The 15,324-nt window shown below is 45.6% G+C and overlaps 1 protein-coding gene across 3 annotated transcripts in view; it reads left to right on the top strand.

Moving 5' to 3' along the window:
- MFAP3L (microfibril associated protein 3 like) overlaps window positions 1-15,324 on the top strand; it is a 48,081-nt gene that overhangs the window by 3,069 nt on the left and 29,688 nt on the right. Inside the window, exon 1 of one of the 3 annotated variants that reach the window (XM_070415467.1) lies at window positions 12,295-12,310. The exons of the other annotated variants lie outside the window; for them this stretch is intronic. The gene's annotated coding sequence lies outside the window, so the exon portion shown is untranslated. Of the gene's footprint in view, window positions 1-12,294; window positions 12,311-15,324 lie in introns of those variants that run through there. 3 annotated transcript variants of the gene reach the window in all.

Here is a 15,324-nt window from a genome sequence, read left to right as displayed (position 1 = left end):
GGTTAAAAATCTGCCATGAAGTAACACATATGTGTACAACTTATCCTGTACAGCAGGTTGGTTGGGTGTTCTCAGGCTGCATTCCCAAGTGGAAGTTAGTACTGGCTCTGCTGACCTTGAGGAAGCACTAAGCCTTTGTGAATGTGAGGTTTAATATAGATCAATAGGCCCCTTCTAGATCTATATATATGGTTTTGTTTTTTAGTTAGGAAGGACAATGAAATTTAACAAAAGACATATTTAAACTCCACATTCTCCTAACCTAAAACTTACAAAAGCAACAGGGTTTAGATTCAAGAGGGATTTTATTATTGCTAACGAAGAGAAAGTAGCAAAGTAGATTTTTGTATTCAAATTAGAAAACAGGTAATAATTTCTTCTCTTTTGTACCTAACTGTTGGGTTCTTGCAGCTCAAGTGCCAAGCACATAATTATTTTTTCATGTCTTTAGATTTCTATACTTTATAGAAATTAGTAACATTAGATATTCATAGCAAACTATTACCTTTAAAAATATAGTCAAATCTCACTTCTGGAACATCTCCCATCTCAAATAATTTGGTTCTCAACCCAACAACCCTTTCAGACACCTGTATGATCAGTCACGCGTCTCTTAGGTGACAAAGGAGAGAATGTATGAGTATGAGTCAGTTTACCCCTAAATCTCGAGTTGTTAATTGTGCTGTATTTTTATGTGTTTTTTTTTGGTGTCGTTGTTGCTTATTATTATTAAACTAGAGGTCCGGTGCACGAAATTTGTGCACGGGAGGGGGGCGTCCCTCAGCCTGGCCTGCACCCTCTCCCAATCCAGGACCCCTTGGGGGATGTCCGACTGCCGGTTTAGGCCCAATCCCTGCAGGACCGCTGGCTCCTAACCGCTCACCTGCCTGCCTGCCTGATCATCCCTAACCACCTCTGCCTGCTGGCTGGATTGCCCCTAACTGCCCTCCCCTGCCAGCCTGATCGCCCCTAACTGCCCTCCCCTGCCGGCCTGGTTGCCCCTAACTGCCTCTGCCTTGGCCGCCGCCACCATGGCTTTGTCTGGAAGGATGTCCGGATGGATGTCCGGAAGATGTCCAGTCTAATTAGCATATTACTCTTTTATTAGTAAAGATACATACAGTAAGACACCATGGGTCCTAAGAAGATTAGTAATAGCAGCAAGGTGAAAAGAAAACTTGTGAGAAAAACGATAGAACTTAAGAAATAGCCCTGCCGGTGTGCTCAGTGGTTGAGCACCAACCTGTGAACCAGGAGGTCACCAGTTCAATTCCAGGTCAGGGCACATATCGGGTTGCGGGCTCAATTCTAGTGTGGGGCATGCAGGAGGCAGCTGATCAATGATTCTCTCTCATCACTGGTTTCCATCTCTCTCTCCTTCTCCCTTCCTCTCTGAAATCAATAAAAATATTTTTTTTAAAAAAAGAATTGCAAAGTATGATAGAGGTGTTTGTGTGTCAGACCTGGCTACTAAGCATGGCATGGTGAAATCCACAATTAGCACAATTTTAAAATAAAGAGGCCATCCAAAGTGCTGATGTTGCTAAGGGTGTGAAAGTGCTCACAAAACAATGATCACAGGCAATTGAGAAAGGTTAAAACAGGGAATCACTTGGGGGTCTGGAATGGATTAATTCAATTTACTTTCTTTCAGATGGGGAAAATGATTCAGTTTTTGAACAAATGGTTTCTTGAACAGCCTTTGGGAATGAATTAAGTTCGAGAACCTAGGTTTCACTGTAGATCTTCCCCGCCACCCCATTCACATGACCTTAATTTATTCAACTCCTTGTTTGGCTTGCAATTTAAATATTTGAGGCTATATAAACTTGGCTTAATTTGAACTTTCTGTTCTATGTTTTTAATGCAAGAACTTCCAGACACTGAGATACCAAATAATTATTGTGGCACAGTTGCCTTTAGCCTCCAACATAGTAGTCAGATTTGTTAGATGAGTGTCATTTTCTTTTCTTTTTTTTAAATTCATAAATCAGGCAGATAATATCTGCACTAACTGGACATCTAACTAAGCACTTGGCGTGTGGCCTGTTCTTTTCTAGCCAAGCCCAGGACACATTTTGTGACCCCTGGCAAATCATAATGAAGTTAAACATGGCCTCAGATGCAAATGGTTGCTCTAATACCTCCTTGGAGTGGTTAAAGGATTAAGGGGTTTGGTTGATCATGTGATGATAACCAGGTAAGAGCTGTCAGAAATAGTTTCTAAACTGTACTCAAAACAGAAGTCCTCTGAATTTATTGGTCTTGTGCCTGCCTCCACCTGAGGTCTTTTCTCACCAAAATATCACAATTCATTTTTCTTCTCCACAATCTTTTATAGTTAGTCCCCTGAGGCTGCAAAAATGAATAAGACAGTGACTCACACCCAGTCAGCGAGACATGCTTGAGGACAGATAAACTATAGTTCAAAGCAAGTGCTGCAGGAGAGGTGGTTGTACATGGAACTGAGGAGACTTAGGAATGAGCCCCTTGGGTTGGAGGAAGAGGAGGGGTCTCATGAAAATAGTGACATCTCCATGGGACTTTAAGGAAAGCCTAAGGAATTGGGTGGGGGCTTCCAAGCAGAGAAGGAGACTTTCCAGGCAGGAGGAACACCATCGTGGTATTTAGAATGATAGCTACCCCTCCCCCAAAAGATACTCCCTTTGGGGCTTGGCAGATGTGATTCAGTTGAGGATCTTGACATGGAGAGATTTTTCAGGATTATCCAGTGGGCCCAGTATAATCACAAAAGTCCTGATAAGTGAAAGAGGGAAGCAGAAGTCAGCCTCTGAGTGATGCCACGTGGGAGAGACTTGACCAGCCCTTGCTGGCTCTGAAAGTGGGAGGGGTCCATGAACCAAGGAATGAGAAGCTGGAACAGGCAAGGAAATGATGGTCCCCTCTAGAGCTTCCAGAAGGAATACAGCCCTGCCAACTCCTTTATTAACCCGTCATGACCCATGCTGAACTTCTAACCCACAGAACGGAAAGATAATAAAGTTGAGTGTTCAGTCACCAAGACTGTAACTTAAGTGCCGTAGAAAGGAGCCATAGAAAGCAAATGCAGCCACACACAAAGAAGGATTTGGTGTGATGGAATAATAGGCAGGGGCAGGAGAAGGGGAATGAAGTGGTCCTTTCATTGTGAGAAACTTGATGTCATGCAAACGAGTTTGGATTTTATCCTATTATAGATAAACAGCGGGAAACCAGCAAAGGATTTTTAAACAGGAACGTGCAATGACGACTGCTGCCAGATTCATCTTCAAAAAAAAAAAAATGCAATGTACAGCTGAATCTCAGGTTTCACAGGGCATTTTGACAAAGGGTGTCTAACCAGAGGTGGGCAGTGATGGATAGAGATCTGGAATCAGCATGTTATGTGATTCGGTTCTCTGAGTTGACCTGAAAGGACATGTCTAGGCATGAGTTAAATTAATAACTGAAGGAAACTCATTCACAATTTCGAGTAGAAGAAGGACATAGTAAAGCAGAAAGGCCAAGTAGCACTTGACTGCTTTGTTTCTGCCAGGCAGCTGCTGAGCTGGCTACATACCATGCAGACATGAGCAGAGAGCTGGGAAAGCTCAAATTTAACATAGTTAACTTGGGAATGATGTTGGGTCATCTGGACCAACTCTGACTAGTGGGTAGTAGCTGCTTGTAGTGCTGTGGGCTTATACAGGCTCAGCTGAGGTGTTGCCATGATCAATTAGCAATGTTTGCCATGGGCTCCATATTTGCTGGGGCTGGGTGACAGCTATAATACTAGCTGACCTAACTTCTGTGTTTAAATATATGGAATGTAATCATTCTTTCCAGACATATTTATTCGGCCCCTTTAATGTTCAAGGGCTTAATATCTGTCCTGCAAAACCTTACAGTCCGGTTGAATTGACATCTCTGTGTGTCCGAAAACCTACCTGTGTGTCCGAAATCTTCTACCTTAGGGTCACAAGAGTGGCTTTGAATTGAAACTAAACTATATGTCAGGAAAAAATGAGTAAGAGATAAACAAATTTTTCAGGAATGATAAAGGAAGCCCTGGGCTGGCAAAATCTGATATTGGAAAGAATAGTAAGGCTTGATTAAGATTGATATTAATGAAAACAAAACCCTACATCTGTATTGTGTAGCTTCCATTTGCATAACTTGGTAAGATTTTTACCCAAACTTCCCTATATAGTGATGCAATAATTGTTGTCCACTGCAAAAGAAGAGCTCAGCATGAACTGTTCCTCTTTTTTGAATCTCTTCTGCCTTAGTCTCTGGGATGTGCGCCTTAGATGTTTTTTGTTTTGTCATTATTTTCTTTTTTTAAAAATATATTTTATTGATTTTTTACAGAGAGGAAGGGAGAGGGATAGAGAGTTAGAAACATCAATGAGAGAGAAACATCGATCAGCTGCCTCCTGCACACCCCGCACTGGGGAATATGCCTGCAACCAAGGTACATGCCCTTGACCGGAATCGAACCTGGGACCCTTCAGTTCGCAGGCCGACGCTCTATCCACTGAGCCAAACCGGCTAGGGCTGTTTTGTCATTGTTGTTTTGTTGTTGTTATTTTATTTTTTACATATTTTAATTGATTTCAGAGAGGAACAGAGAGGGAGAGAGAGAGACAGAAACATCAATGATGAGAAAGAATCATTGATCGACTGCCTCCTGCACACCCCACACTGGGCATCGAGCCCGCAACCCCGGCATGTGCCCTGACCGGGAATCTAACCGTGACCTTCTGGTTCATAGGTCCACGCTCAACCTCTGAGCCACGCCGGCTAGGTGTTTTGTGTGTGTGTGTGTGTGGTTTTTTTGTTCTTCCTCTGAGTGTTTGCCTTTCAAATTTCCCTAGCTTCTACCTCACCTTCTCATCTTGTGGCCCACTGTGTTCTTCCCAGGTAATTTAGTTTTTCCTGAACTGCAAGAGTCACCCATACACCACTGTCTCCAAATCTGTATTTCCAGAAAAGCCTCTCTTATCTATTCAGTAATTAATTCATTATTTCATTCAATAAATATTGGTAATCTGAGAGTTTATAATCTAGTGGAGGATCAAATGTGCAAAAGACAATTACAGTGAAAATGTGGAGTTATGGGTAAAGGTCAGTGAGAAAAGGAGTGTCTGGGGCTCCCCAGGCATCCTGGAGAGCTTTTGAACCATGACTTGAAGGCCAAGTAGGGGTTCACCAGATGTGCAAGCTTATGGAAGGCAGCATGGTGAAAGACACAGAGGTTCTGGGGGACTTCAAGGAGTTCAGGAAAGGGAATGTGATGGGGACCGGGGAGGGGATGCTCCAGAGATGAGGTGAAAGAGGCCATGAAGGATCATCTATGCCCTGCCGAGGACTTTATAGTTTCATGCTTCTGACAAAATGAAGACATGGAATATGTTTTAAATCAGACATTTTAGCATCAGCTGACTTCCGCAACAACATGGCGTATGGACTGGAGGACTGGCAAGACTAGAGGCAGGTCAGCAAGAAAGGAGTCTATTAAGTGATGCCAGTCAGAGATGATGGGCAGGTAAACCAGGGAGTGGTAGCCATGTGGGCTGGAAAGGAAAGGATGTCATTGGATGACTTGGGTCAAGTACTGCTGATGTGTGGCAGGCACACCCTCTCAATGGATTTCAGGCTTAGAGCAATTCTCAAGGGCTCTCCTACCAAGTGCAAGACTTTGCATTACCGGAGGGACTAACTTCCACTGCACTGGCTTAGGCAGAGGGACCTAAAATAAGGACAGAGTGTACACAGAGCTGCGAGTGAGGGAAGAAGTCGGAACTTCATCATCACAGGGCACAGAATTTCGTAAGAGAGGATGGAAGAGAGAAGGAATTAATTCCCTGATGGCTCTCCAGCTTCCCGACAGAAGCATTTGGGGTTTGCTGATGAGACAGAAAGAAACTTAGTGTGGGGTGGGCTTCCCTAATTCTGGATCACAAAGTAACTGTTTGAGAGTCTGGGCTGAACTTGACTCTTCGTAATCAGTGGGAAAGAGGAAGCTGGCTGAGATTTTTAAAATATAATCCCAATTCTTTCCTTCCATTGAGGATTTGAGTGGCTCCTGGTCCCAGGAAGAGTATAAGGGAAGGCTTTGCCTCTTAAGGAAATAAATGGGTTCAAGTGCTCCTGAATTACCCACTGAAGGGGCCCATCCAGTTCCAACAAGGCCAGAGCAGCCTGGGGCTAATTCAAATCATTCTTATCTGTTTATTAAAGCAGTGCCTCTCATAGACAAGCTGGGAGGCTGCTGTTCCGGGTACCCTCCTGAAACTAGCGAGAGCTCTCTATCTGTAACAGTGGAGACCATCCCAAATTGACCAGCAGTTAACTCTTATCCCAGAGGCCAGGCTCCTCTATAAAGAGGTAGGTAGATGCCTAGGGACTGTGCTTTCTTAAAGACCACTTTCCCTGGTCCTCAGCAGAGGGAGGTATTTGAATGAAAACTGCATTAGTGTTTGGCTCCAAGAGTCACTGTTTGGCTCCAAGAGTCACCCAAGCCTTGTAGTAACTATTGATGTTTCTTGCTGCTCAGCTGCTATTGCTAATTTTGTTTTGTAAATTTCTGCTTCCCTAGGGAAAGGGTGGGCTGGGCTGCTTTGCCATGTTACTGGGCAGCCTGCACTTCCGCTCTTGCTCTCTCCCAGCCATCTTTTTGTCATTCCTGCTGCCAGTCCCAAGTGGGAGGGAAAGTTTTTCCCCCTGAAGGTTGGTTCAAGCCTGGATTACTTGGTCTCTGAGTGAGTCTAGCTCCTGTTAGACTTCCAAACGTTTTTCTCCTTTCTAAAACACTTTTGAGGAACTTGAAATTAACGAAAATATTTGAGTATCACCAGCCCTTTGCTTTACTGGAGGCTGAGCATTTCTCCCCCGTACATCTGAACCCAGGACTTATAGCGGATTTCTGGTCCTTTCCTGCCTTCATAGGACATCTCATTCCCACCTCCAGGTTATGGCCATCTATCTCCCCTTCTTTACTGGGTTGGTAGTTTTTACTTCCTAAGTAATGGATCATGTATCCCAAAGTCTTTTTTATTGTTTCTCCTAAGAGCCCCTAGAGGCCTCTTATTAATAGAATTTCTGGAGGGGTGCCTAATATCCAATAGCGTTCTAGAGATGGGCCTTGCTAAAAGATGCTGTAACAGGTTTTTATTCTTAATTGGCATGCCATGTTTGTTTCCCCCCTGCTAGTCTAAACTGCCCTATCACCTTTATTCATCTTTCAGGACTTGGTCAACCCCAGGAACATTCTGTAACCTTTCCAGCTAGCCCTCCACTGAATTTCTGTGGTATTTACCCAGTTTGGTGCTTAATTATATGTGACTTCGTATGCAGATATCATCAAAATTCTAGGCACCTCTAGGGTAAAGACCTGGTCTTAAAATGTTTTAATCTGCCCTGGCCAGTGGGGCTCAGTTAGTTGGAGCATCATCCCTGTACACATCAAGGTCACGGGTTTGATTCCCTGTCATTGGGGCACGTATGGGAGGCAACTGATCTCTTTCTTTCTCTCTCTCTCTCTCTCTCTCGCTCTCTCTCTCTCTCTCTCTCTCTCTCATTAAAACACACACACACAAACATGTCCTCAGGTGAGGATTAAAAAAATAACAAGTTTTTTAATTCCCACAGGAATTGGTACTAAATTGATAATAGTAGCCTCATAAATACTTTGAGTTCAATTAATTGATATGACTGGCTCCTAATTGTTTTCCTCGCTTGCATGAATCTGACTGCCCAGCTGAGAAATGATTGAGAACACCTGGAAAGTGTGCTCAGCCTAACAGGGCCTTTTCCCATCAAAAGTGATAGAAAAGCAAATCTTCCTTCAAAAGTTCTCTGTGGAAACCCTCGAATCTACATTTTCAACTATCTTCTGATGTTTCGTTTAGTATATTTCCCATTGTCACATTGAAAACCACTTGACTTGGGGGAAAGAGTGATCTTAGAATATGCACTAAAGTATTGCTCTTTGTACAGATATTAAAACAATACTTTTAAAATAATAAATAATCACAATATTTTTAATTCTTTTTTTAAAATAATAATTATGACAGTTTGGAGGTGCACAAGCTGTGGTGTTCCTCACTGATAACTGCATGCAGATAGCTAGAGTCCTGGACTGAGTCAGATGTGTTTCTACGAGGGTTGGTGGCTTGGCCTCTGCTCTTTTCAGTGCATGATGGATAGAAACACATAAGCCTGCGTGTGTCCTGAGACAGTGGTAAGACCCAGAAGGCATAACTTCTGCGGTGGTGTTATGTAAACCAAAAATGCTAGGGGAACATAAGGGACATTGTCTCATGCTCATAGTAAGAATCAAATCGAGTAGAATATAAATTAAAGAGCCCCTTTTGGTCTGTTTTTCAAGAGGATCCAGTTCTTAGTGAATGTCTGTTAAAAATATTTGTCATGAGTGATTTGGAGAAATGCTCATTATGCAATTCCACTTTGTGATAATGGGCTGGTAGAGAAAGGAAACTAAAAAAAAAACACACTCGCCCTAACCAGTTTGGCTCAGTGGATAGAGCGTCAGCCTGTGGACTGAAGGGTCCCAGTTCGATTCCGGTCAAGGGCATGTACCTTGGTTGCGGGCACATGCCCCGTAGGGAGTGTGCAGGAGGCAGCTGAATCGATGTTTCTCTCTCATCGATGTTTCTAACTCTCTATCCCTCTCCCTTCCTCTCTGTAAAAAAATCAATAAAATACATTCAAAAAAAACAACACTAAAGCTTTTTAAACTACCCTCTCCAGTTATAGAGCATATTTTTTTCAAGTAGATGAAACTTTATTCTGATAAAAGAACAAACCCCGAGTGATCCAGATCTGAACTGTGGCTCTGAATGGCCCCAATCATAGAGCCAAAGAGACAAGGAATGCAGATTGGTTTTGACATTTTGAAATCTAAATTAAGTAGGCAGTTGCTTTTCATTTCAACAGTGGGAAGAATGTATATTTTGGGGGATGGGGAAACTTTCCCCTTTCTTTCCCTGTTAGTTCTTCTGACTGGTCAAATCATTAAAATGACATAAGGCAGATTGGAGGGGAAAATCAAATTTGCAAAGTGCTCACAGGGAATTCACACAAGCAAGAAAATTCCTAGGACAGTAAGGCAACCTGAGGTATAGATGTCATTCTGGATTAAGGAGGGGGAAGAGGGGGGCTAGGACTTTAAAGGGAATCAAGCAGGTCACAGGGAGATGAAAAGAGTTCATGTTTAGTAAACAAATATTTGTTGGGCCCTCGTGAATCAAAGACACTGGGTGGACTTTAATGAAATAGCTTTGCTGGATTCCTCCCTGTTACCACTCCTAGATCAAGTTAAACTATAGTTATCTATGAAGATCGTGCCTTCCTGAAGCAGGTATTCTAGCTTAAATTCTTTTAGGCAGTAAGGGGAAGGCCAGAGGGTCTTCCTGATCCTGCTGGACCGTGACTGTTTCTAGCTCAGAATAATCTGCCTAACAGAGTGACACATCTTAGGGCAGCTCATCAGAACCTACACAGGCTTAGGAATTATTCCCCACAAACTTACTCATCTCAGACCACAGCCAGAGTCCAAGGACAGGCTGGATTCCCAAAGCCTCCTTCCACGCTCCCTGAGCCTCACTCCCAGGGCCGAGTTTGGAACACCACAGCTGTCACGGCTCATATTAGGATAAGGTGCATTTCCCAAGACTGACTTTTAGAGAAATCTTTGTTGATATTTTAAAGTTAGTTTTGTCCTCGAGAATATTTACCTAGATTTTCTAAGAAATGGGTGGAATTTGTCAGAAATGCAGGGCAAATGTAGCTGCCCGGTAAATTAGTAATATGTCTAAATGAAAGGGCCCAGAAGTAATATAAGTTCAGGTGCTTGGCTATGTGCAAAGCACGTCTCCAGACATGGGGACATGACAGTGAAGAGTGTCTACTGCAACAGAAGCCCAGCCCTCTGGGAACTTATATCTTCGCAGGGGCAGACACGTGCACACATACATGGTAGAAAAGGGCAGGGTAAACGTGGACAGTGGGTGATGGGGTAGGGCCCACTATCTATAATAATAAAAGCGTAATATGCAAATCGACTGAATGACCAAACAGCAGAACGACCGTCCAGACCATCTTCTGGACGACAATCCTATGACACACACTGGCGCCAGACCAGCCAAGGCGAGTACAATGCGATTGGTCAGGGGGGCCCTGCCATCACCCCAAGATGGCCCCGCAGAGGGAGGCCCAGGCCACCCTCTGCAGGGCGATCAATGGGAGGGCTCCCTGATCAATTGCCCCAAAGAGGGAGGCCCAGGCCACCGGCCAGCAGGGCGATCTATTTGGGGGAGGGGAGGGGGCCTCCTCGATCACCCCAAAGAGGGAGGCCCAGGCCACTCTCTGCTTGGTGATCAATCATGGAGCCCCAGCCAGGTGGGTGGGGCCCCCCAGCTGGCAGCCACAGAGGGAGGCCCAGGCCACCAGCCAGCAACACTGTGGCAGGTGTGCAGGGCTGGCCAGTGATCACCCTGCAGAGGGAGGCTCAGGCCAGCCAAGCGATAGCACCCCATGTCTTTCACCTGCAGAGGAAGGCGACCAGTGGTGGGGGAGGGGGGGCAGCGCCGCACAGATGGCAAGCAGTGGCAGCAGCGGGGGCGGGGCCAGCTGCCGACAGCCAGGGGAAGGAAAGCTCTGATAGGCCCTGATCGCCAGCCAGGCCTAGGGACCCTACCTGAGGAGTCCCAGATTGCGAGAGGGCGCAGACTGGGCTAAGGCACCCCACCCCCACCCCGTGCACAGATTTCATGCACCAGCCTCTAAATAGTTCTATATAAGATGACTAAGGAGGGCCTGCTGAGGAGGTGTCATTTGAGCTGGGACCCGAGGAGTCAGAAAGGAAGTGTGGGAGTGAGTCTTGTAAGTACCAGGGGCACTGCTTCCAAATGAAGGAATAGCAAGTGCAAGGGTTCCAGTGTATGAGGCATATTCTAAGATTAGCAGAGCCCAGTGTGGCTGGTGGGAAGTGAGAAATGAATACTGCGAGGCAGCCAGACACCAAATATCCTAGAGGCCATGGAAGGGCCTTCTCTAGCTTTTACCCTGGAGTGAGGAACCGTTGCAAATGTAGATTGTAATAACTAAAGTGTTAGTGTTTTGTTTTAATTTTCTTTGAGGCATTCCCCATGCACATATTGTTACTAATCATTCAAAAAAAGAAAAGTCATTCACGCCTCCTGCCTAGCACAGCCAACAAATATTTGAGCACCGACCACATTTTGTTATAAGGGAATTTTCATGATAAAAATTATACCTCAAGTTGTAAGAGCAGACACAAGACTACTCTGTAGTGAATTATCAAGTGAAATCTCAAGGCCCCAGATGAGGGTTGTGATAATCATCAGCCTCTCAGTGGTACAGCAAAGATCTTTGTGGTCCTTGGTCTGAAGAGGAAAGGTTGGGTAAGTGGCGTGGCCACAGGTGCTAGGGTGATCATCTCCGGGTAGCAAGGTAAGACAAGCAAGGCTCAGTCCTTGTACTGAGCTGCCCCAAGAGTGGGGTTGAAGGGAGAAGCCTGCATCAATAGCCGTGAGGAGCATCCATCTGTGCGTGGCAGCCTAGCAGCTGGCCCATCCTGCCTACCTTAAGCCCTAAAGCAGTGGTTCTCAACCTTCTGGCCCTTTAAATACAGTTCCTCATGTTGTGACCCAACTATAAAATTATTTTCGTTGCTGCTTCATAACTGTAATGTTGCTACTGTTAAGAATCGTAATGTAAATATCTGATATGCAGGATGGTCTTAGGCGACCCCTGTGAAAGGGTCGTTCGACTGCCAAAGGGGTCGTGACCCACAGGTTGAGAACTGCTGCCCTAAAGGAATCTGAGCAGATTCACCTCTGTAGTTTGCTGAGGACAGCTGGAGGTTGCGATTGGGGGTAGGGGAAGGGGGTCCAAAGGCTTTGGAAGCATGGGTCTGTTTTCTCCCTCATCATACTTTCCAGGATGTAAGGAATACACAAGAGGAGGCTTTTTCTATGGAGAACAAGTTCCCTTGTACAGTATGGTATACAAGCTGGCTCCTGGGCCATCCATCAAGTCACAGATGGCTTGGCAATCACAGTACTTCGCCCTGGTTGAAGTCTCTGTAGTGGGATCTTTATCTGAATATGAACAACCCCCTTGCTCTTTCCCTCTTCTCTCCTCACCTCGCCATTTCTTTCCTTCGCCAGCTGCAGTCACACCCCTGGCTGTGTGGTCACAGAATGGTAGATTTGGAAGGGACCTAAGAAAGAGAAGGGTCTGTGGCTCCGAAGATCAGCTAACTGCCAGGGGCCATTTACTAGTAAGTGGAAAAACTGAGGAAAGGAGCTAGTAGGTCTTAATCCTAAAAGGCTAAACTGGTCCTCTCTTCACACCTCACCTCCAAATTTCTGTTCTTGATCTTAACCTTAGGGCCCATCCCATGTTATATCTCAGGAACTTAATTCCACCCTAGGCCACAGGGAGACTTGTAGTTGTCACTTGGAACATTGGCTATATTCCTATTGCTACTGTCTGTCTTGGTTAGGCACTTATTAATACTACTAGTGGCCCAGTGCATGAAATTCGTGCACAGTAAAAGGGAATTAGAGGAAATATTTTAATATTGCTATTTGCCCTTTCTCTATAATAGAAGTGTCAGAGATGAAAGAAAATTAGTATATGAAAATCTTCCTCCTGTCAGAGTCTGGGGCACTCTGCGGGACCCAGAGTCAAGTCCCTGCCCACCCGTGTGCACCTTGAAATCGCGTGAGCCCCAGACCCGGCCAGCCCCACCCCCATTGGGCGAGATCCAGACCTGGCCGGTCCCACCCCCGTCAAGCCCCACCGGATGGAGGGCACACCCTCAGGTCCCTCAGCCTGGCGCCAGGCAGGGGCACAGCCTCAGGGCCCCTGTCAAGCCCCACTGGGTGGGGGGGCATAGCCTCAGGTACCCTGTCAAGCCCCGCTGGGCAGGGGGTGCAGCCTCAGGTCCCCCGGCCTGGTGCCGGGCAGGGGGCGCAGCCTCAGGTCCCCCAGCCTGGCGCCAGAGCAGAGGGCATGGCCTGAGGTTCCCTGGCCCAGCGCCGGGGCAGGGGCCGCAGCCTGAGGTCCCCTGTCAAGCCCCGCCGGGCGGGGGAGGCGCAGCCTCAGATCCCCCAGCCCGGCGCCACACAGCCTCAGGTCCCTGCTGATCGCTTGTTATGGCTCGTTATGGGAACCCTGCCTCCACTGTGGGCGCATCTTGTGTTATGGGAACCCTGCCTCTGTTGTGGGTGCAACCATCTTTGTGATGGAGTGAGGGTCAATTTGCATATTACCTCTTTATTATATAGGATAGGATCCTTCACACTCAATAATGAGATAGCTTTATCATGGGAAGTCCCACCACATAATAACCAACCTTTTTAAGAGTGTTCCTATGAAGAACCGTGCTCCGAGGTCCAGACAAGTGCTCTGTGTTTGGCTGATGGGAAGCCATCTGTGTATAATCAAATGCGGGGGAGAGGGTTTGAGAAAGGCACTTTCACTATCAAGGCTTAAGAGTTTGCAAAGTGTGCCAGAATCTGCAAAAAATGTAAACTCACAGTTGCATCAGGCCATGAATCATATTTAGGAACGCATGGTAAGAATATTGCTCTCTGATTTATAGACCTGTGTATTCTGCAGACTGCCCAGGTTGGGGCGGGGGGAGGTGGGGGGGGGGCATGGGGTTGCCTCCTCCATCCAGGCAGAGTGCTGGCCTACCTGGACTTGCAGGCAGGCAGTAAGGGGCCAGCACTTTAATAAAATAGCTCCCTGATGCATGGGACGCTCCGGCCATCTTCCCAGCCAGAGGTGAGTTCTGACTCATTGAGATGTGCAGGCTTCCAGGGATCCCTCAGCTCCTACCTGGCTTTACTCTGGATTTAGGTGCTTTTGTATTAGATACATCAAGATCTTGGGAAATGGGCCTGTGATGAAATTAAAGCAAGAATTGAAAATTGGCAGAAGCAGTGCTATAGGTTAGCAGGTAATAGAAACTGGACTATAAATGAACATTTTAATCTCCCTATATACATCTATAATAATAAAAGTATAATATGCTAATTAGACCGGATGTCCTTCCAGATGAAGCCGGGGCTGTGAGGGAAGCCTGGGTCCTGAGTGCCTGCTGGCAGCCGGAGGGAAGCCCGGGTTCCAGGTGCCAGAGGGAAGCTGGTGCCGGCAGCCAGGGGAAGGAAGGCCTACTCTTGCATGAATTTTGTGCATTGGGCCTCTAGTACTCTAATAAATGAGTAGGGAGAACATTTTGAAAAGACACTCTTTTCTTTGGGGTGGGGACACTTTCTTTTTTAAGATGCTGGGGAGATGCTGAAAAACTATGTAGTGGAAAAGACTGGCCAAGCAGGACAGAAACAGCTAGAGAGGCTTCTGAACCAGCTTTGGGTGGACTAGAGAATCTGGTAATGATGGTGATAGAGATGAAAAAAATGTTAAGACAGCATTGCCAGCCCTTTCATCTACATGGTTATGTGTTTGGGGGATTGGCTTGGGCAGCATAAAGGCACCATCCGCCAGTGCTTCTATCCCATTTGTATTCCGTTCCCAGGTTTGATTTATTTCCTGGACCATCAGACTTCTGAGGAAACATCTCTCTGATCAATTAAGGATTTACATTAATTGGGCCCAAAACTATTTCAGGCAACTCATTTAGAATGAGAATTTGAAGAAATAAATACACACTAAAACATCAATAAACTCTTCTAAAAGATATACCTGATTAGAATAGCCCTCATTGCATGTCTCAACTGTTAGAGCCACGTAAACATTGCCTATGTAGCAAGAGATTTTAATGTAATATCAGACCCCGTCTGGGCAGGAACTTTGTATCCTGGTTCTATCCTGGGACTCTTGGTCATTGCTTACGTTCTCTGGGCCTCCCTTTCTTTTTTATTTTTGTTAATCCTCACTGGAGGATATATTTTTCCATTGATCTTAGAGAGTGGGAGGGAGTTGGGGTGAGGGAGAGGGACACATCTATGTGAGAGAGACACACTGATTGGTTGCCTCTTACACATGCCCTGTCTGGGTCTGAGGATCAAACCTGCAACCCAGGTAATCGAACTCGAGAGCCTTTGGTGCTCGGGGCGACACTCTAACCACTTTGGAACACCAGCCAGGGCTGGGCCTCCCTTTCTAATATTGTATAAAGAAAAACCTATGAAAAAAATCCGAGTTTTTTTTCATACTCAAATTCTAGTTTTGTAAACAAATATCTAAGGTAGACCTATTTTATCTGGCTTAATGATAATCATTTTATTTGTAGAGGAAAGCCTTTAATATCTTCTTTCCGCT

The sequence above is a fragment of the Myotis yumanensis genome, unplaced genomic scaffold (assembly GCF_028538775.1).
Source record: "Myotis yumanensis isolate MYYU_CA2020_CCGP unplaced genomic scaffold, mMyoYum1.0.hap1 SCAF_5, whole genome shotgun sequence".
NCBI classification, from domain to species: Eukaryota; Metazoa; Chordata; class Mammalia; order Chiroptera; family Vespertilionidae; genus Myotis; species Myotis yumanensis.
This window is presented reverse-complemented; position numbering and strand designations above follow the sequence as displayed.